Source organism: Amphiura filiformis, chromosome 6 (genome assembly GCF_039555335.1).
Source record: "Amphiura filiformis chromosome 6, Afil_fr2py, whole genome shotgun sequence".
In the NCBI taxonomy this organism is placed as follows: Eukaryota; Metazoa; Echinodermata; class Ophiuroidea; order Amphilepidida; family Amphiuridae; genus Amphiura; species Amphiura filiformis.
In genome coordinates, this window is record NC_092633.1 from 42,356,930 (window position 1) to 42,381,578 (window position 24,649).

Genomic DNA, 24,649 nt, shown 5'->3' on the forward strand with positions numbered 1-24,649 from the left:
AATGATCAGCTATTTTTCTCTTTTCTTAAAAGGAACCCAAGTAGATCAGACCATTGATCATATAACTGTCAGACCACGAAGTAGTTACGTAACTCCGTGATGGTATCGGAACCAAGCACTGTTTGTATGGCGATCATTACGATCACGCTATTTTGGTATGCCTTTTTTGTGTACTGATTGTTTCGATTGAGGTTCATTACTTAAGCGCGTGATCCCGTTGACATAGTAACATTACGTAACTTCGATACCGGGCTTCGATACTGAATAGTAGTTGAGTGCACATAATATGGAAAGCCATTGGGGTATTGTGTGCCTTCCAGAGCGCCTTATAACATGTTCTCATTGTGTTGTGGAATCCTAGCCAGTATTTAATGATAGCTATAGAGGCCTTGCGTTTATCGATTGGCTCCAAACAAAGGATTTGAACCGGTTTATTCTCCGCAATCATGGCGCAGTGCAGTCCATTCAATCAAATGTTGTCATCAACCTATTTGATCGTAGTGCATTTTGTTATGTGTGTGAGACGAACTGTCGCGGTAGATGCAATCATGCTTTTGTTGAATGCATTTGAGTAGCCCGCCATATTTACGGGATGATACGTCATATGCACAGCCTCTATTCAGTTGGTCGTTGTATGATTTTGTTCGTTCACTCATTCAAATTTTATTTATATCATTTGAAGACTGAGCCTATTATGATACATCCTCCGTGGAACAGTTTCAAACAAATATAGCTAGGGATTATTGGGGCAGAGGTTATCTTTTGAATCCTCTTAGAGGGCTATCATTTTTTTTGGAAGGGGGGTCCCAAATTTACAAAAATCTGCGTCAATAAAATTGCGCACCCCCTATTTCGGCAACAAAAATTTTATGATCCCAAACCCCAAAATTGTATTGAAATCAGTCTTTTTGAATAAAATAACACACTTTCTGTGGTCATCGTGTAACTCCTACATTTTGGTCATAAAACATTTTATGACCCCCTCCTATTATTCTTTCCAAGACTTTATGACCCCCGTATATTTGGGACCCCCCCCCCTTTTCGAATAAAATGATATACCTCTTATGACCACTGATGCATAGGCAAGGACACTTGCGCGAATTGAAAGACTTGTCGCACGCGACAGTTCGTCTCACACACATAACAAATGCCTATACAATCAAATAGGTTCATTACAACATTTGATTGAATGGATTGAGTGACTCTAAAATGAAACGATAAAAACAAAGAATCATGAAAAAGACAGATACAAGATAAAATAATAAAATTATATAAACAATGTTAAAGATAAAATCGAGAAAATAGAGAATAAAATTTCCTCAAATCAGAAAAAAAACATTGACAGACATCATAATCTGTCAGAAATTAATGCATGAGATTTGAACCATCAATCTTCTCCACAAGATCTCTTTATCCTCGCACTATAGTCTAATGCTCTGCTCACTGGGCCACAACGTATCAGGTGAATGATTACCGCATTATCATGAACAAGTTTGTTCGATCTTGTTCATAATTGAATACCTGAGTGGAAGAAGGGCCCAACTCCAATTTTTTACAAAAATGAGTTAGACCCAGCATTTTATTGCCAGCAGACTGTTCTTCCTAGTGTATGAAAGATGAGCCAAAATCCACTTTCCAAATAGTCTTCCACGTACACTTAATCCTGATTTTCATGCAAGAAAGGCCCAACTCCATGGAGTTGGGCCCTTCTTCCACAAATATTGGGTTAAAGAGGAATTTTGTTCATCCATGAAATTTTGCTTTTCACTACAATAAATTTTCTTACTAACATATATTACATGCTTCTACTTGTGCAATTAATGGATAATTTCCAAATTTCTGTAGCTTTTTATAACACATCTGCTTACGGAACTGGCACTTGCAGTATATTAGTGGAAGAAGGGCCCAACTCCAGCTCGTATTAAGACCCGTACCGTTACCATGGAAACACCATATATGATTTTGAATGTATGTAATACTGTATGTTCATGTATTAAAGGTCCCCTGAAGATGAAAACATTCTGTCTATAAAACTTTTCCAAATATTCAGTTTTTTCTTAATATCTCAAAAACAGTTTTGATGGAGTTGGGCCCTTCTTCCACTCAGGTATTCAATTGTATGTGTCGATAGGTTTCACCCTTTAACTACACGTACCCTTAATGATCAGTGATAATAATCGGCTTTTACAGGGATGGCGCTCTCTCATTTCCATGAACTCTATAGCGCCATTAGGCGAACGTTTACGGTAGTTGTGCACACACCCTCTGGCACACCCCGGTGTACACAAAACATCCGGGCACCCAAAATGACACACCCAGACATGCCTGACCAATAAGATAAAGCATTTCATGTTCTGTATTATTCTCCCAAGGAGGTGTTACGCTGAAATAATGCATTGATAGGCCTAATTCAATAGGATATCGACTTACATATATTACACACCCATACCCTGCACAACCCATCAACTTACGACACCCCATCAACAAACTCACTTTCCCCAACCTCATACACCACAAAATATACAAACAGTACACATGTGCGCTACTATCACCCCTCCCCCTCACACCCAACATTAACATACGCACACATTCATTGCACACATACGCTAACATACAGGGACACCAACAATTAAGGTACTTCCAACCACTCAAACATAAAAAAAACACTGATATTGATATTTTCCAAAGATCTGTCATGATTAATGCATCTATACCCATGAGGAGTATCATGTATACAATGGCACTTTGCACATGTTTACAAGTAGGGCCTACCCAATGACCCCTTTCTTTGGTTGCGGCTACCCAATGACCCCCTTTTTTATAGATTTTCTAGAAAAGCATCATCAAAATGCCAAAATATAATGCCGATAACTTTCAAATTTTGCTCAATTTTTTTGAAATTTTGCTCAATTTTTTCAAAATGTTCTACCCATTGACCTTTTTAAAAAAAAATTTTATACTCAATGACCCCTTTTTTCAAAAAAATTATACCCACTGACTCCCTTTATTATTTTGTTTGTACCCAATGACCCCCTTTTTGAAAATAATGCTTTGTACCCGATAGGCCCCTACTTCGCGACGCCGGTAGGCACATACCCCTCACTTCTAAAGTTGAGTACCCCCCGGTGGGGCCAACATCCACTAGTATATGTATACTGTGTCTCTGGCTGCAAAGTTTTTTTTCTAATCATCATATTGATCCGGATTGGATTAATCATGAACCAAATTCCTATTCAAGATTGGATCTATTGGGGGAAGGGGGCATGTGGAGGGACAAGGGTATGGGGGAAGGGGCATGTGCATCGATTCTGCTCCCCTCCAAGTGATGAAAGTCAAAATTGTAAAAGGCTAAAAAACTTGTATTGGAAAAGCTTGGAAAACCACAGTAGGTCGAGGAAGCAATTTTGGTAGGGTTCCTTTGTAAACTTTGAAACATGCAGTCTTAGAAGCTGTAAGCCATTGTCTGACATTCTGAGGGGGATTGGACTTGGCCATGTTGACTGAAGTGGCAGAATGTTTTAAATAATCCAACAATACATGGGACAAGTGGCAGAGGAGTTTCAAACCCAAGTGATGGGAGAGGAGTGTGTCAAGGGTGTCTACTGTAACCCAGGACTGTAACTGATCACTTCTGCATTATAATATTAAATGATGATAGATAATATGTAGAGTAAATAGGATGGGGAGAACACAAGAGTGTGTACTTTTGGAGGGGAGTTATTGGTTGATGTGCGATTTGCAGATGGCCGTACAGGTCTACAAAGATTGATGAAGGCTTGAATGGAAGATTGAAAGAATATGACATGAAAATTCATGTAAAGAAGTTCAAAGTAGTGGAGACATGATGTGGGCCGAATTTTAAGCATCACCATAAATGGACAGCAGAAAAAGCAATTAACTCAGCATGGGACATGATGGGAAGAGTCGTACTAGAGCCCGAAGACTAGAGCAAAGATTGACATGACAAACAAAAGAAAACTCTGCTTTCCAAAGCTTACAAGAAGGACATTAATAAACAGATGCGAGTTGTAGTAAGTCAGTAGTTTGGAGTGTGGCCTGACATGGAGCTGAGACATGGACACTGCAGAAAGAGGATACATGTGATGAAACTGGAAGCTTGTGAAATATGGGTGTGGAGAATAAAGACAGAAGACAAGTGTTTTAACACTTACCCATTTGTCTTCTCTCTTTCAATGCTGTGGGGAAAGAGAGGTTGATAATAATATGTATACAATCAGAAAGAAGAATTGGACTGGAATAGATGTAACAGCGGAAGAAGGGAAGGGATTAAGAAACAAAGAACATGCATGCAAAAAGGGAAATGCCTGATGAAGGACATGTCAGGCAGTTGCTTGTGGAGTTAGAGCAGGGTCTATGGTTAAAGTAAACAGCTGAAGACAGAGGATTACATTGTTGATGGGAACAGCAAAGTAACCTGCTAAATAAGGCATAACATTATGCAAGCAAGCTTGGCAACAAATGGGCATGCTAAAAATTTGCAATGTGCACCACTTTGCCCCTTTCACAAACATTTCAGTGGGATTTTACTTGATCAATTTAGAGGAATGATGAATTTTCGAGTTTCATTATCATAGAGTACAAACAAGAAGTGATGAAAACATGATTAGTGTTGTTGAGAAAGGAATGAGGAAACATATAAACTCGTATTGTTTCAACATCAGATTTTCTTTACAAAGATTAAATTGCAGCATTTTAATAGACATGCATACTTCAAGTGAATAGTGTTTACTTAGAAGATGACTGACTCAGTATCATTGGTCATGGGAAAGTATGTCACACACTTGTAGTATTGGGACCCTGACAACGGGTATGGGTCCCAAGCCATGAGTACAGGTACGGGTACGGGCCCAGACCATGGGTACAGGTACGGGTACGGTCCTAGCCATGGGTACGGGTCCGAACCCAAAATAGGGTGCAAGTATGGGTACGGAGCCACGGGTACGGGTATGGGTACGTAAATTGGGACTCAAGTACGGGTGCGGGTAGGCCTACGGGATGGTTACGGATAGGAGCCATGGGTACAGGTACGAAATTCGGACTCAAATACTTATATGTGTCCCATTATGGGTATGGGTATAAACAAAGCTATTGCTATTGGTGTAAACATTAATTTATTGGGAATTATACCTTAAGGGCTGGGGTATGAACGTTTGGACAGTATTTATTTTGGGACATCAGAGCACATCAGACATATCGAATTGCATTCTGAATACGAAGAATTTCATTCTGATATCAAATAATTTTGATTTTTTGAAATTAGCAATTTAATACACATTTTATGGCAAATCATTAAAATTGATATTTTTGATATTTAACAGTACTTGAAGTAAACTTTATAAATCTGATGATTTATACTTAAAGTGTATGTAGGTGGGATGAAAAGCCGACGATCAATTGAAAATTTTGACCTTTCAGATTGAAGATATGGATTTTTTTCCCAAAACACCAAAAAAAAATTAGGTCTTTTGGGAAAAAATCCATATCTTCAATATGAAAGGTCAAAATTTTCAATTGACCGTCGGCTTTTCCTCCCAGCTACATACACTTTAAGAATATATCATTAGATTTATATAATTTACTTCGAGGACTGTTATATATCAAAATTTGAAAAATATCAAATTTTATAATTTGTCATAAAATTTGTATTATATTGTGATTTTCAAAAATGAAAATTATTTGATATCAGAAAGACATGCTTCAGATTCAGAATGCAATTCGATAGGTCCTAGGTGCTCTCATGTCCCACAAAAAATACTGTCGAAACGCAATAAACGCTCATTTTAGATCCCTTAATGCTATTAATACACATTATTTTGATTTATACCACAACTAATGAATAAAACTACATTCCGCACCAACAAACATTTATAAAGAGAAATGTATTATGTCATAATCATATGCAACCATGAGTTGCTGAGACATTTTTATTTGCGAAGTATACTCTCATTTACAAAAAAATGTAGAACTGGTTTAATTTTGTGGAATCAGATCCTTTTCCAGGATCTGTGGTGGAATTAATCAAGTACAAACTTAGTTTTGATGTGGTCTTAGTGAATTTCGAGCCATATATTGGGATGTGAAAATCATCATGTGAAAAAAAAACTATGTCTGTATGTGTATTGACACACATACTGCGCCAATAATAATTTCAACATACATTTAGCAATTTGATTCAATTTAATTGTTTTGTCAATTTTCCGAAGAAAGAGCCTTTCATCATGTTCATGCACATCCACACATCCCTTATTATCCGTTAGCTTAATATAATTAATAATATTGTTAATTATGCAAATCTGGATATCTATATCGAAGTTTTATTAATACTTTACTATTAGCTTCTATAAATCTCTTGACCTAAAGGCTGACATTAAAATTGTTAACTTGATTGTTGGGAGTGGCCTTCTTTTCCCTGTTCTTTATCTTCAAATCTGTTTCTCGCTTCTCTTTCCATACAGGCCAGCATGCTTATATAGGCTTTTTAGCCTGGCTTGAGCATTTTATTTGAGCCTGGTCCCATCAGGACCCAAGCGTGTCTCCACACGGAGCGACCGTTGAAACAAACAAACAAACAAACAAATCATACATTTCTGTAAACCATACTGCAGTTACTGTCCGTTTTCCTATACACAATACACAGTGCTCTCACCATTGACGCGTGACCCCTACAAATGATCTACGTTGGAAGAATGGGCACTTGCCTAGTTAACATCACTGTGTGAAAAATAACCAGCCAATATGTTAGCTATTCTCCAAACTTCTAGCAAATATATTTCTCTAACATGACCTAAAATTACAGCTAGGTTAGATGTTCAGAAATAGTCGCACTTTTGTAAAATATGAGTGAGGGCAAGGCATAGCTAGCCAACTCCCCGTGTTAATTGAATGGAAATTTGACCGAAAATATTGGTATCGGACCGCTCACTTCTGAAGGATGCCACAAAAAAACGGTACAAGCTACATTTTAACTATTCTCTGGCAATCATCATGATGAGTTTCTTATATAGTATGCCGAAATTGGGTACTGTAGGTGATTGACAAATGGTCGCACTTTTCTGATAAATAAGTGACAGTGAACATGAAATATCAGCGCCCATAAACCCAAGTTAGTAGCTAGTTAGTGGAGGCCGTCACGGGACTGATTATTGATTATTGAAGTGCCTTATTAATAGATACGCACGATTTAGGGCAAGAAAAACAAACCGGGACACTTTTGGAGACATCATCATCATCATCATCATCATCATCATCATCATCATCATCATCATCATCGACATCATCATCATCATCACTTTCTACATTTTTTCTAAACAACATAGGGCCTACCGTTTTAATAAGATTTTTTTCTTGAAATGCATGTAACTATAATTATTGTTTAGAGCGTGATGAAATAAAACATCACGATTTTCATCACAAAACAAATATAATGCATAAGAAATCGTTTGTTTTTATAGAGCGTGATGATGAAATAAAACATCACGATTTTCATCCCGAAACAAAGTAATACATAAGAAATCAATTTTTCGTGAGTGATGAAATAAAACATCAAAATTGTCATCACGAAACAAAGTAATACATGAGAAATCGTTTGTTTTAAAGCGTGATGAAATAAAACATCACGATTTTCATCACAAAACAAAGTAATAGGCCTACAAAAGAAATACATTTTTCAAGAGTGATTGAATAAAACATCACGATTTTCATCACGGAACAAAGTAATACATAAGACATCGTTTGTTTGATTGCAATCAACCGCGACAGTTCGTCTCACACACATAACAATGCACTGCGATCAAATAGGTTGATGACAACATTTGATTGAATGGACTGCACTGCGCCATGATTACGTGCACCGGTTCAAATCCTTTGTTTGGAGCCAATCAATAATTTCACGTACAGCCTCTATGCAAATTAGAGTTTACACACGCTGCAGCTGGGGTAATCGACCGAAGCTTGTTGCCGTTATAGTGATCGAATGCATGAGCTTATTTGCTTTACTGAATCGATTTACTGGATTAATTTCCTGTTAACTGGGTTTAATGCCACAAAGGTCGAATCGCCTTTGCCACGGACCATGACTGCATCATGCATGGCGGTAAAGGAACTCTATTCATTTGACTCTGATGCACAAGCATGTGGCAGAGAGTGCTCACACAAACATTGACATGTAGTTCTTCATGTGTGCACTTGTGCATGCATGAGAGTGTATTGTTGTCCTGATTGAGCACCATTATCTCATGTTATGGTTATTGACTATAACACCATAGACCATTTAAAACAAAACTCAGCACAGTTAATTTGTCCTCATTGAGCATCATTAGTCTCAAATTGGTTGTTGTCTTGCATTTTATTTTGGTTTCAAGTTTCATTGTTTGGTAACTTATAATATCTAGGAAGAGCTGCCATACACCTTCCAGCATTTTCCTCCATAATGTGTCTGTTTATTGAATTGTGTTCAATAATGTTTTTAATGTATTGTACAGTGAAATTTTAGTATAGACTACTCTAAGGTCAAGTGTTTGTAATGATAAAAAAGGCCTGAAGGTAATGAACCTGGAAGTTTTGGTAACATTTGTAAACTCCTATATAAGGCCAAATAAAAAAATAAACATGTTTCACATCCCCTCCCGCTTCCTTTTTTGAGGTTTATTCAAATATATTTTTATTTTTTGAAATTCAGTTATAACTTTTCAAAAAATATGTCTAGGAAGTTGGGATGCTTTCTATAGCTTTGTTTAACATTTTAGGAAGGTTTTGTGATCATTAGAGGGGGTGTAACTCTCAGAACAACAAATAAAAAAGGGCCTCCTCCTTTTTCCAGGCATTATTGTATTATGCTAAAACAGCTCTAAGTATGGGTATTTACACCAATTTTGCGATAAAAAATAGAAAATAAAAAGCCCCCTCTTCCTACTTTTTTTCGAAAACCCGGACGTGAAACATGTTTTATTTTTTACTTGGCCTAATACAAGTGAAGTAAACTTGCTATCTACCCAAGATAGCGCTCTTCATTGATTGATCGATTGACATGATAGGTACAGGATGAAAGTCTCACCTTGAGACGGGTAGGCCCAGGGGCGGACTGGCCACTGTGGCGTTGTGGCGATCGCCACATGGGCCGCTTGGTTCTGGGCCGCTCAGGGCCGGTTGCTCAAAAAGGAGAGAAAAAGAAAGAAAAAGGAAAAAAAGGAAAAAGGGAGAAAAGAGAGAAAAGGAAAAAGAGGAGAAAGAAAGGGAAAATAGAAGAAAAGGGGGAGAGAATGGGGAAGGAGTATCTTAAGACATAGGCCCTAGGCCTGAGGCATAGGTCCGAGAGCCGAAGGCCTAAGTCCTAAGACATAGGCCTGGGGCTTACGGTATAGGCCCTAACACTAACCTATTATAGGCCGGCCACTAGTACACCGTCGCGGCATCACCTACAAATGGCCTTATGAATCAATTCTCTAGAAAGTAAACACAGCAAAAGGCCAATACTCTAGATGCGATACAGTACATTTTTTAAATTTTAAGCCAACAGCAAAATATTGCGCTGGCTGTCAATGGAATATTGGTATTTCATTGCGGCTGCGGAATGAGGCTAGGGCCGATATGAGCATTTGGTATATACACCAATCCGAGAAGCGTTTACTGTATTTGGCCCTCTATTGACGGCAACACAGATGTACCAGAGCGGGAGATTTAATTCGTAATTCAATACTCATGATTGTGTATTGAATATCACTGTTGTGCACAATTCCCGGGTACAATTCCGTATAGCACACAATAAATAATGGATAGAACCCCCGACCTCGGGACACCGCAGTTTTACATCGGGGACACCGCAGTAATGGCGAAGTCGGATAGGTGTATAGGCAGACATAGGAGAAAGAAAGGAAAAGAGAAGAAAGGAGGGGATCATTGAGGGGATGAGTAATATAAGGGACTACACAGTGTTTTTGTCTGCATAGTGATAGGGCCTAAGGCCTGTAGAAATAGGGGCTGATAGGCCTACAGGCACTCGACTTTCGAAGTGACGGGGATGTGCGGACATGGGACACCAGTTTGAAACTATACATGCTATAGGGGTCTTTTGGTGAGAGCTTCGACGCCATATAACCAAGGGGGTCATTCAGTAAGGAGGCCTCAAAAGGGGGTTCTTTCAGTGAGACTGGGACAAAACTTTGGTCAAAATATAAAAGTTGACAAATTTTTGATAATTGTTTTTCCAAAGTCATCAAAATGGGATTTTTTTTAGAAACAACGGTGAAAGACTACCAGAAATTTGAAAAAAATTCTTTACAAAGGGGGGTCTTTTTGTGACAGGAAAAGAAAAAAATAGGGGTCATCGAGTGAGGAGTTCAGTAATTCAGTAAAATAAAAAATAAAAAAGTGGTCATTGAGTGAGAGGGAGTTGAAAAATGGGGGTTAATGTTGTGGCTGCACTACACGCACATCGCTTCACTCATTTTTAGTGAGTGCCCCCCTCCAGGCCTTTGGCCCTTTGGACCACCATCAGCTATCAAAGCTAGCACGGCTAGACCATCATTCAAAACCTCTGGGCTGGGGTGCTCCTTGTAATGCAGGGATTACATTACATAATACTTACAGCCACATTACTCAGTTCAATACTCAAACCAATTTCTTTCCCTTTTGATGTTTAAACTCATAGGCGTAGATCCCGGGGGATGGGGGATAAATTCCCCCTCCCCCAATATTCAAGGGATGGTCCATACATGCCCCCCATGATGACACCTGTAGGCCTATGTGAGTTTCTGACCAAATCAATCTCATATTTGGCCATTTTAGCCTAAAAGTGTCAATTTTTTTCAAGGCTTCAGGCTAATTTATTCCACTGCATCATCACCAGTTTAGCTTCAATATGCCAAAAATGTCTGTGCGCTTCACGCGCATTTGTACAATAAACTTATAATGTTGCCAAATGGTGCTATTTCAAGAATATTTTTCCAACCCCAATGTCAAAAACAAATCTACGCCACTGTAGAGTTTTATCACGCTTCGCTATGAAATGATCAATGCAATTTTGCCAAAGCTCACTACCATTCGCTAGATGCTGTGAACTACCAAATCGCAATAGTTTAAAAAAGTTGCTATTAACCTTTACCCTGTGCAGTAGGCCTAAACAATTTTTAGCATTTGCCTTTTAATGATTGAATATACTCACGATATGATAACACAGTTCTGCAAAGATGTAGGCCTAATTCTATATGTGTGCAAATGAGTCCAAACATAAAACATGCACACTACTTACAAATTGAATAACTGTTGGTTTGATCTTGATTATTGCAAGTGAGTGACAATGGATAAGGCCAATTACAATTGATCCTTAGTTTCCTGTTTCCCTCGCGCGTCCAAAATCAAGAATGGAAAAATATTTAATTATTTTATTTTTATTTAGGTATTTTCATCTTTTAATTGACTTTTTAATTACTTTTATTTGCTAATATCTGTTTTTGATCACCTCAACTTTGATTATGAATATAAAACAAGAACATTGTAGGGCCCCCTACTAATATTAATGTAAAAAATCAATTATAAAAGTAAAATAATTAAATCCGTAGTCTTAGTCAAAATGACCAAATGGACTGTTGATAATAGTTACGACCACATTTTCAAAATAAAGAAAGTAATAGATAATTAATAATTAATAGATAATTAATAATTAATAATTAAAAGTCACCTCGTCCTTTATTTTCAAACTTGAAACAGGAAACTAAGAATTAATTGTGAAGGGCCTAAAGAATATTTCAAGTCTGTACAAATGGAATTTGGCTTCAGAAATCGTTGTCAAATCCGGGCTTCCTGACCCCCAGAATAGCTAAAACCCTTAGTTGTCGGGGCTTCGCCCTGGACCCCTGACCAGGGGCTTTGCCCTGACCTCTACCAGGGGCCCTTACGCTGGCCCCTGGACCCCATCTTGCTAGTCGCTACGCTTTCGCTTGGCTCGCTGCGCTCTATTTGTGTAATAGGGCCGGTCTTCATAAATTTGCCACGGCTGCTTCAAACCACCAGTCCGCCCCTGGGTAGGCCCTATCTAACACCATTATATATTTTATACTCACAAATACATACATGGGGCAGGGTGTGGTTCTACCTGGTAGCACATTCAGAAACAACATCGAAAGTATTTGCTATCTACCGCAGATACAGATAGATAAAGTTTGCACGTCCAAGTGGTTTAATTTGGGGTCCTGCACTCATAGAAATGACTAGCCTTGATTCAAGCCGTAGTGCATTTTAGGATTTTATTTCATTTGACTTCTACTATAATACCACATGTTTAGAGATATCAAGCAAGTGTCAAATCCTGCTTCTTTCTAGTTTGCACAAACGACAACAGCAAGAACTCCCTGAAGGCATGTCACTATTAAACAGTCAACAGGGGAGGGAGGACTTTTAAAATATCACACCAATTGGAATTAGATTAATTAGTAAAGATTATTTTTACATACAAGGGACTAGGCTCTAGGGTATTATAGGCCTACAGCATGAGACAGGGAAGTGAGAGTTCTGTGGTATACCAGTGGCTAGAATAGTACTTTGGTATAGGCCTATATATTAGTATACTAGTTCTTTTAGCATGTTTTAGGGGAGGGAGGACATGTTAGAACCGGGGCTTGGTCATAGAGTGACAAGGGCCATAGCTGAAAAAAGAATAAGATATCATATCACAGAGACATCAGGTCTGAAAGGGCTTGAGCAAGTCTAAGAAATGACTTGTTCGCCTTGTTGTCGCAATTCAAACGGAGTAAGTTTGAACAACTCAAAAATAGTGTAAAAGTTGCCAAAACAAAATTCATTTTAGTTATCCGAACTTAAAAAATGCTGAAAAAGCTCACACAGTTTCGTCAACTAATCAACTTTGTTGGCAACCTTAAAAGTTGATGTAAGTCGTTGCGTCAACTTTTTAAGTAATGCCAACTTCTGAATTCAAGTTCAAGGAACTTAGAAAATAAACAAGGTTCAAAGAACCAATTAGTTGAGTTATTGTAACTCAACATGTAAGTTGATGTAACTCGTTCATATTAAGTTACTGGTACTTATTGTTTTGAGTTATTCCAATTTGGAACTTTGTTACTTAATTCACGTAATTGGATCATTTTGTCAACAATTAGCAGTATTCAAATATTTATTTTTGTAATCAGTGCAAAATTTTTGTATACTATAGCACACCTCTAGAAAATTATGCTAACCTAGTTTCATTTTCTGAGTTGTAACAACTCAATAAAGTAAGTGCAAATGAGTGCGACCAACATAATGATATCGAAGTCAGCGTTACTCAAATTAGCATGCGTTAGCATTACTCGGAAAGTTGACGCAACGACTTACATCAACTTACTGAGTAATGCCAACGAACAATTTCTATGAGTGTGGACATTGAAACGCAATTTTGACTTCTATGAAATACATGTAATTTGTGACACGATCTGGTCCATGGGGCCAAAGGAGGCATTTTTGAAAATTGAGTTACTGTAATTATTACATAATACGTACATACAGTACTCTATCATTTACTAAAAACACCAAAGGTCTAGCATACTCGGTTCTAAAGTATGAAGATTTGTGATATTTATTTTCTCATACATGTTATTGTTTCTTACTCCATATTTTTACCTTTATCTCAGTTTCAAATTTGCCGCTTTTGGCCCCTATGGTTCAGATCGTGTCACATTTTGACTTCTGTGACATCATATCCTTATTTTAATCTCCAATCTCTCTAACAGCGCTTCAAGCTTTGACTTACTGGCAGACAGAATGGTGGAAACTTAAAATGAAAGATGTCCTACTTAAAGGAACATTTTCTAGGGTGAAATTTTGTGTAAAACTGAATCTAACATAAAAAAATGCATAATTATCAACTTTTTCTGCCCCAAATCCTCAAATTTGAGCGAAAATTAGCTGTTAAAAAAATAAGTCCTTCAAAACATGGAGATACGTAGGACTAAACAAAAAACATGTTGCTCCAGAGGAAGATATTGGTAATAGCAACATGTTTTTTTTTAGCCTTACACCTCCCAACTAATTTGTTATGCCCTCAAAATTCTTAGGTTGGGGGTAGCATACTGCAAGTTATTTTCACACTGAAAATGACACTTAAAACATCCCTATAGCTCATACCATTGTGGAGATATGGCCTTTTCAAATCGAAAATGAGGTGAATATTCTTTTTCCAAATCAATTGTCACCCAAACCTTTGAGTTTCTACTCCTGCTACGAAAATATAGAAATATATGGATCCCATTCAATGCTTTTTAAAATATCAAAATTGTACCATTGCTACCCAATTAGCATAGAAAATTAGGCACTATTTGATAGTGTTCATGTTCATACACTCACAGGAAATTAGCAAGTCAAAATTTTGACACCCAAAACGGCCATTTTTCGGACAAAAAATCGGACAAATAATTGATTTTTTTCCTCGAAAAATATAAAAATATAAGGAGTTTTTAAGTGCCAAAATCTGAAACTAGATGATATTTTATCCTTGGAAACATATAAACAATCAAGAATTTTTATTGTTTTCACCCCTAAATAATTTTTCCACACAGTTGTCCGCCAAATGTAAGCCAAAGTTTGAACGCTGTCTTATTGGTATGCCTTGATGTCAAATATAGCTGTAGTGAATCGGCTGAATCCAAAATTGCATCAATTTTAATTGAAATGTCCTTTTAAAATTTCAACTCGGTGTCAAGTATTTTTTTATATAGTTTTTGCAAATATCATATTTATCAATTTAAAAAGTAGGAACTTGTTGTCTATAGTCAATGTTTACAGTGATTTACATTTCTTAACTTCATAGCTATTTTCAAATCTACAATTACTTTCCAGTCAATGAGTCAGTCATTGAGTTCAGTTTAGTCAGTTGTGGAATATAAAAATCCAGCCAGTGTCTTGACCTAGAGTAAATGTCCCATTGGGAAATATTGATAGTACTTATACAGCCCAGTCGTGTGCTGGTCGTGTTTCACATTCACTACCCTCAAAATACCATACAGGTTTTTATGCACTCATGAAATTTTCACAGATGAATTGGCGAGAAAAATGGGGGGGGGGGTATTCAAACGTTTAGGACTACTTTTGTTATGTTTGCTATGATGTGTTTGCATCAAAGTATTGATTTGACCAATATCTCCTGATTGACAGCATGGTACGATTTTTCACAGACGTGCGGTTTTCACCTTTTATGCCCAAAATATGTGCACAGTGCACTTGCATTTAGGGGTGGTTCAATAATTATGCATACCCCTAGAATGGTGAATAAGGAGGAGGGGGAAGCAAATCAACATCGCTCTTCCACCTTACCAATTGAGTGCGGGCTGCCCAAGGTTCGATCTTAGGCCCCCTACTCTTTTTATTGTATATTAATGACCTCCCTAAATGCGCTCCAAATCTCCTTTTTATCATGTTTGCAGATGATACTAATATAATTTATTTGGATAAAGACCAAAAATCACTGGAGTCTAAGCTGAATAAAGAACTCAATGTTATATCTGACTCGTTTAAACTAAACAAACTTTCTTTAAATATTAAAAAAACTGATTTCATGTTATTTAAAAATAAACATACCCGCTTTCCCCCGTCAACTATTAATTTAATTGAACAAGTTAATGTAACTAAATTGCTTTGCATTCTAATAGACGACGACCTGTTGTGGAAATCACACACATCCCATGTTACAAAAATTGTCTCGAAATACAATGGTATCATTAGGAAGGTTCACCCTTTCTCCCCCCTGATTCTTTGATCACTCTCTACAATACTCTTGTTTTCCCCTATCTTAATTACTGCGCCATGATCTGGGCTGACCGTACAATTCCCATCTTCATACACTTTTTTTTAATGCAGAAGAAAATTATCAGAACATGTACCTATTCAGTTTGGCTCGCCCACACCGACCCCTTATTCAAGTCTCTCAGGACGCTTAAAATCCAATCCATATTTTCGAAACTGCCCAATTTATGTTCAATTACCTTCATGACCAAGCTCAAATCTCATAATACTGACCCGGACTATTTTATAACCAACAAAGACATCCACACCCATGAAACCCGTTTTTCAAATTACCTTCATGTAAGCCTTACCAATACCAGGCTGGCTGAAAATATCCTTCGGATTCAGGGTGCCCTGCTCTGGAACTCCCTCGACCAATCATTGAAACAGTCTCCAACATATTGGCTATTTTCAAACATAGACTTAAAGATTATTTAATCGAATCTTATACCACAACTGATTTAATTTTCAAACTTTCCATCTCACTTGGGTCTGTCCCGTCCTGTCCTGTCTTGTACTGTTCAGTCTGTCCATACCCCATTAATTTATTTGGCACAATATATTTGATTCCGATATTGTCCAAATTATCTTTATGTGAAGGAATCATACGCTTCTCCTTTCATTCAGCTTTGTGTCAAAATATGTGATTTTTTATTATTTTTTTATTATTGTACTTTTGATTATCTGATTTAATGATTCCGTTGATTTAAATTTCATTTATTCTTATTTCGGCAACATGATATCATCATTGTAGTACATATTAATATTGTAGCGTAAGTTAAATTTCCATCTTGTTCAGATTGGGTGCCACAAGCTTCATGCTCTGCGTCTTTGCGGCATCCACATCTCTTCACTTCTCATGTTCTTATATTGCGTTTCTATAAGTAATTATCATTAAGTATTTCTTATCTTGCATTTCCATTTATAACTTTTTGTGAATTGAGATGAAAACAAATAAAACTTGAACTTGAAGTTGAAAGATTGTTTGGCAGGCCGAAGGGGTGAGGGGGTGATTATTTGGCAGGCTAAAGGGGGAGGCAAGCGGTTTTTGCCACAGATATTTGGCACCATTTCGATATTATCAACCAAGTAAATATCTATAATATTGATCGATATATCATTTCTGGACTTCAGTTTTCTTGCGCTCAGGTCTTCACTTTCACATAGCATTCATAGAGTCAATGATAATAATTTTTTTTACTGATGCATTCAAAAAACTACATTTTGATGTGGGGAATATGCTGTGCAGTTGATCATCTTCACCAACATATGAACAGGCACTTGTACAGACATCTCAGACATACAAACATAAATCACCCCATACAGTAAAAAATGATAATGTGCCCATGCTGTGGAAGATGACTCCGCCCAAGAATACTTTGGGGATAAGCCTAAACATGTATGCATTGACAGGGTGCATAGGATGGTGGTTGGAAGGCTGTATGAGGGTAGGAGATGTTTAGCAACAATGTAATCATAGAGGAAATAGAAGAAACAACTTTTTTGGATAAAGCCTTTTAAAATAACACATTATGATACATGGTGAACAAATGGAAGAATCAGGTTTTGTGTTTTTTTGTTTTTTTGTTTTTTGTTTTTATTTTCTGTTTTTGTTGTTTATTTTAATCAAAACAGTTTGGAAGATATGGGGATGTGCACAGACACCAGTATGAAACTAGGGATCTCGATGAGATACTTGACACCAAAAGATGTAGTCATTTAATAGCATGAGATGGCCCAAATAGGAAGGGGTGTGAGAGTCATGGGAAACATTTGATTAAAATGAGGGTCTTTCCGTCGGAGTGGGGATAATGGGGTCAAAATATAAAAGTTGATAAAGTTTGGATTTTTTTTTCAAAAAGCCATGGAAAATTTCAGGAGGAAATATTTGAAGAAAAATACTTTTAAATCGGATTATCAGAAATTGGAGGGGGGTGTTTGGTGAGGCTACATAAATTGAAAAATTGTTTCACGTCGCAACATTTATTTATTTTAAAAAAAATACTGAAGTTTCCATATGATATTGACAGTGCTAGCAGTTTTCAGTATCTGACAGGAAAATGACGAGGCCCTTTTTATTTAAGGTTATGAAGGGTTAGACTCTTTTAGAGTTCCACAAAAATACTTGCAAGTGATTCATGGAGAAAATTTAACTTGTTTATCAACACTAGGCCTAACCTTAAAATTAAATATGAAAATTGAGGAAAAAAATCAGTATAGACCGATTCCAGAAATTGAGGAGTGGACGCGAAATGAATAGATTGAAGGGATATTTCCCGGGGATCATTTGATGAGAGGCAGTTGAAAAATGGGGGTCAACAAGTTGAAAACTTGGCCCATAAGAGCAACAACATATTATTTACTCTTGACCTACACATAACTATAGTAAGACCTATATGAAAATCATGAATACAAAAACAGTACTAATTCAAATCTAGTATAATATTATTTTCTTCAGATTGTCTGTGCCATTTGATTTATCATCAATAGTAAAACTCCCAATATTAGAAAAAAAACAGTGCAATTTTTGTGTAAGTTAGAACTGTATTGCCAATCAATGACTGGTAATAATACTTAGGCCTACAGATGTTCTTTTTCCCCAATATTTTTTCCCAATAGCTACTACATTTTGTAGGGATTATAGGCATACATGTTATATTTTCAAAAGTTATTTCTTTCATCACAAGAAAAAGGAAATTTACATTTCATTTATAATATACCCTAGTATTTGCACATGTTACCATGGTTATGGTTATCCTAGCTCTGAAAATGCTATTAGCCTTTGACCCCTAGCCAGGTTCACCACAGGGCCGCGTAATTCAAACACTATATCTATGTAGATCAAGATGCATGAAGCTATGACATTCCATATTGTATATACATGTACAGTGCGTATTGGGCAACAATATTTCATGTCTCACACTGTTGTCTGCTGACGACATATTCCTCAATTTCTTATAACCGGTAGCTCCAAATTTTTTTCAAATGTTTTAATTACAGTATTTATAAGAATGCAGGAAGGGTCACTTTATATTGAGCAGTTTTTGAATTAGTATTACCACCAGCACCATCTCTTCAAAAGTAAAACAAAAGAGCTTTTAGGAAATGTTTACATGGTATATGGAAAACAAAGATTCAACATAACAATTTGGAAATATTATTTACAGATGCTATAGGAATAGCTTGTAATAATGTGTAAATTTGGATAAACATTCCCAAAAATGGGCTAAAGATAATTAGAAGTACGGACATTTTGACTTAATAAAAGAAGGAATTCAGGCATGAGAAGGAAAGGCAGCATCTCTGATACTGGTAAATACTTGTAAACATTGAAATTAGTCATAAATACCTGGACAAATACTGGGTTTGCAATAATTTATGTATACATTTTAGAAACAGTTTGTTCATGTTTTAACACATTTTCATATTCTTATCAAATAATTTCAATACATTTTAGAAAATGCCATTCATCCAAAACAGGTAAAATTATATTTACCATGTGAGTGATGTTTGTCTGTTACAAAGAGGTTACAGAGTAAAAAGCAAAACATTATTTCACTGTAATACCGGATAAAAACATTACCCTTCCCATCTATATAACTTTACTGCTTTTTCTCTATATGAGTAATGGTGAGTGATAATTTGTGTAAGATTTTTAAATGTCCAAAGTGAATACGATACATAATTTTTCTTGGAAGTTGTAACATGAATAGGGTACCTGCAGGTAATATGGGACCATTAAGGACGTTTAGCTTATGTGCATAAAAACTATAGAAGATATGCCCAAAATAGATTGTTATGATGAACAACCTGTCCTTTAAGATTAATAAAACAGGCAATGTTATCTTGTTTTTATGTTTGTTTGGGCGCTATGACGTCAAAATGACGTCATCGTCAAGTGTCCCATATTACCTGCATGTGCAGGTAATATGGGACACTGTGTTATCTCTATGATGAAAATCAAAATGTTCAGAAAATCACTCTTTTGTTCTAAAAACATTTTTGTTACATGATTTTGAATGTTAAATGCAAATTTCAACAAGAAAATTCAATTTTCTAAATAGTTTTGCTTTTCGCATTGACAATGCACACAATTTCCTATGTGTCCCATATTACCTGCACCCATTCAGTTGAAAATCAGAGAAAATAATCATTTATAAAAGGAAAGTGCCACTTGTCAGTGGAATTTTACCTGCTGATAAGCTTAACCCATCACCTAAAGATCATAAAAAGTGACAAATGCACCCTCAGTACCAGAGTATTTGGATACACAATCATAAAATGTGGCGTCATTGATTTTATATCAGGCCAAAAAAACGACGTAAATTTTTGGGCAATTTCACTCTTTTTGGCATTGATTTCCAAGAGTTTGATACACATACTCCAAAACTGCATTTCTAGAAGCACAATTGATGTCTCTAAACACTTAATAAATCAACTTAAAGTGTGTACCTTCTCTAAGCTACTTTTTGTTAAAATGAAAACAGGTGTCCCATATTACCTGCTGCCCCATATTCCCTGCACCTACCCTATGTTAAATATCTATATTTTTTGGGGGGGGGGGGGGGAAATCCACTTTTATATCAAAGCCAACTTTAACACAAAACCAGGTCTACATTTCCAAAAATCAAACACCTGGATGCCATTAATTATTGCTGCCCACCCAGTAAATTATTTTCCCTAATTTGAGAGATTAAATTGCCAACCCAGTAAATTATCCTTATACCTCCCTGCAATCCCCATGCATAAAATGCCTACAATTTCAATTTCGCTTTTTAGAAAAAAATTAAAGAGATCAAGACAACAATGTTATATACAGTGGAATCAGAAACATCTTGGATAACACTGAGAAAAACTTTCCTTGATTTCTTTACTAGTTCAAGCTCAAACACTATTCTCAACAAATCCTGCAGAAAACAAGTTAATTGGGCCACTTTTGACCGTTTCTTTTTTTTAATGTCTTTCTTCCATGGTACAACTACATCTGCGAACAAATTAATTTCTATATAGGGCTAAATATCACCATTGTCATAGCTGTATATTATATAGCATGTCCAAAAACAATGACAGGAAATCTGGAACAACAACAACACTTATATAGGAATTTCATCACTATTATACTCAAACTTTCGCGTGTCAAACAGTGTACACTTGTCTTTTTGGGGCTCTAAACATATATTTTAGAAGCAAAGCCAGAAGCAGGGTATTTCAAAGTCAAATAATTATACCCACCATACCATGTTCTTTATATAGATTTTGTACCAGGATTTTGTATTTACTTCATCAGATAATTTATTATAAATTTACTATTTACAGTGCATGTGTAAATAATGTGTGGCTAACATGCTAATACTAGCAAGTACACAGCTAGTTCAAACTTCCCACTTTTAACTGCAGAAGATCAAATAGGGTGAGCTAGGGGCCAGAGGTTACCGTAATATGGTACTATGATAATGGAATGTGTGTGTACACTGCCATTAAAGGTGCACTAGTTATTATAAAAACAGTCTTTAATAATGTTTAACAGTCTTTAATTTTTAATAGTGTTTTTAAAAGTCCATATCATTGAATATTGTGTAAATAATGAGTTATAAAGGGGAAAGAAGAATAATTTTAAATGGATAATGGAGAAGCAATAAGCATGGAGCTGCATGGTAAGAAGCTGTTGCACTGAGCGTTTGTGATACGGGCTATTCCAGTTGCAATGAGTATGAGACCACATGAATCCTATAGGTTTTTATTATTTGAGGCCTAGCTACACTGAAGTCTGAAGTGACGATCCTGTACTATTACAGAGGCTGCGGAAGATTTTGAATATTGGGGGGGCCCAAAATTTGTGGCCTTCTCCGAGTAGCGCCAAACGCTGAAGGGGTGGAAGTGCGGAGTTCATGGAAGCTTTTGACATGCATACATTTTTACATGAATTGTACCTTACATTTTGTATTATACCCTAAAATAATGAATTTTACCTTAAAATTATGAATCTGACCCTAAAATTATGAATTTTACCTGAAAATTTATGAATTTGACCTTTATGAATTTTACCCGAAAATTTATGAATTTTACCTAAAATTATGAATTTTACCCTAAAATTATGAATTTTACCCTAAAATTATGAATTTTACCTCAGATTATTGGGGGGCTCTAGGGTACTTGGGCCCCCCCACCAAAATTATTGAGGGGCCGGCCCCCAGGCCCAGCGGTTCCGAGCCACTGTATTATGCCCCGGGGTACTCAAGTTTGGTTTTGGTAGGGACGTGCCGCTGAGATTTTGGAAGTGGACCCATAAATATACCAATTTTTCAAGAAATTTGGACCCATTGATATACCAAAAGTCAAAATTTTTGGCCGAATTTAACCAAAATTGTCTTAGTTTTTACATATTTTCCCAAAACTTTCGGAAAATTTGGAAAATTTTGGCTAGATTAAGGAAAATTTGGGCTGTTTTCCGAAAAAATCGAGAAAATTTTGAAAAAAAGGACCCATTCATATACCAAAATAGGCTTTGAAAAGGGGGTCATTGATATACTAGAAGGCTGAAAATGCTACCCATGTTTTGCGGCACGTCCCGTATGGTCATTTGTACTGAGTACCCCGGGCCCGGGGTATTATGACAAACCTTAGCCTCATCCAGCACAAACTGAACCCCATAGGCGGGTCAGTGCTCTGTGTGGTTAAATGTAGATCATAAAGCTGAAGTGTCTACTACTGTTCTGAGCTGTGAGAGGCACACGCCTACCCCCATTGGGAGTTTCATCATTAGGTCAGCCATATGCCACAGCACACAGACCCTGGAATCCATGTAACAACTAGCTTGTAATAGGCATATACACGTAGATAACATAATAATGAGATCGAATTGCCTTTTCAAGGAAAGATTTTATGTCGGAAATTTTCATCCCATATAAAAAATGGGATAGAAAAAGGTCCTCTTCTAATTTTTATTGTTCTAAATCCAAAAATCTGGATTTGTTCTGCTAATTCCAGTTAGACCTGCATATTGTTTTGGCTAATTTCTACAATTCAATCCAAAGTGTTCCAAACTATTCCGATAACTCCATCTTGTCCCGACTAATTCTGATAACTCCGGATTGTTCCAACTAATTCCTATAACTCCGCATTGTTCCGACTAACTCCATTAAGTCCGGATTGTTCTTATAACTCCGGATTATTCCGACTAATTCCGGATTATTCTGACTAATTCCGATAACTACGGATTGTTCCGACAAATTTTGGTAACTCCGGATTGTTCCGACTAATTCTGGTAACTCCGGATTGTTCCGACTAATATCGATAACTCCGGATTGTTCCGATTAATTTTGATAACTCCAAATTGTTCCGACTAATTTCAACTAACTGCGGATTGTTCCAAATAATATCGATTACTCGGAATAAGTACAAATAAATATTGCAATTCGATAACTCCAATATCGGACTCAAATCGAATTAATACCCTGTCGTGGGGCCTAACATTATGTAGCCAGACGGTTAACGGTTCCAATGGTATAAAAACAGGCTCAACTTTTTATTTTGCGAAAAGTGTGGGGGGGATGAGGCTGTGGATCACAAAATGCCCTTTTGAAGGACGATAGGCCTACTTTTTGATCTCACTTGAGTAATACAGTTTTCATGGCTAAAGTGTCACCAATCACCAGGAAAGACTTCCTAAAATTACTAAAAAGTAATCTCTAACAGTAAATTATTATGATATTCAACACATGATATAATTCGTTCTTATAATCTTATTGAATTCGATATTCTCCTTTGGGCATTTACTTTTTTGTTCCTTATGATTAAGAGGGAAAATGTGAGGTATTTCAGATTTATACCTAGACTTGATAATCATGTTGTTACCTAGCTGGGGGGTTTACACCCCCCAGCTAGGTATTGTAATCGTTCGGGTACTTCCGCTGGAAACAAACCACTGTAATCTTCCCGTTTTCTTCCGCTGGCAACTAAGTGAAATTGCACATGTTTTTTTTTTGTTACCCTTTGAGTATGAAACCCTGACTTGATGCTATGTAAGAATTATTTGACTAGTGAAGATATGGTTTGGCCTTTTTGAATCATTGTTTTTCCTAAGGAATGAATGTGTTTGTTAGTTTGTTACTGTAATTTGTTATTTAACCTAAGGCACTTAATTAGTTGAAAAGGTAATTAATGACCTGTTGTTTCTGCAAGCCCAGGGAATGTATGTGTGGGAGGATTGATGGCTAATATGATTTTGGATGCAGTTAGTTGGAATTGAAAGGTTGTTGCAGAAAACTTGGATAATAGTGACAGTAGTTTGTGTAGGAAGCAATAGTTGAAATAATGGCATATGGACACATGAACAAAGTGAATAACTTTAGGTGATTGCAAAGCCAAAGGTTTTCTTTAAGGTTGAATGTCAATGCGGTGGAAATTATGAGAGTATTGAGATGGGACCAATGTTAACTATTTTGGTGATTTTGATAGGTGTTTACTACAATATTATTGAGGGGTTGACATGTTGACAAGAGTTTGCGAGCTAATTACCGAGTTGATGATTTGTGTTTCAATTATAGTATTGTTGTAGTTTGTGGTTGTAGCCTCATTTTTGTGACATGGTTTGATTTCAGTGTGGAAGATCATGGGTAGATTCAGTGGAAATTTAGTTACTGGGGTTTGAAATCTCATCCCCTGTGAGTGAGGGCTGAAGGTATGGATACACAGAGTTTGTTTAATATGTATTGAAACTATGACAGAATATGAGAAGCAGTAATGGCATGTTTATATAGGGGTGTTTTAATAGGAATTTGATTTTTGGTATTAACCAGGTGTGTTAAAGGCTCTACTTCACAGTAATTGTAGTAGAAATTCCTGGGTTTAACATTATGTTTAC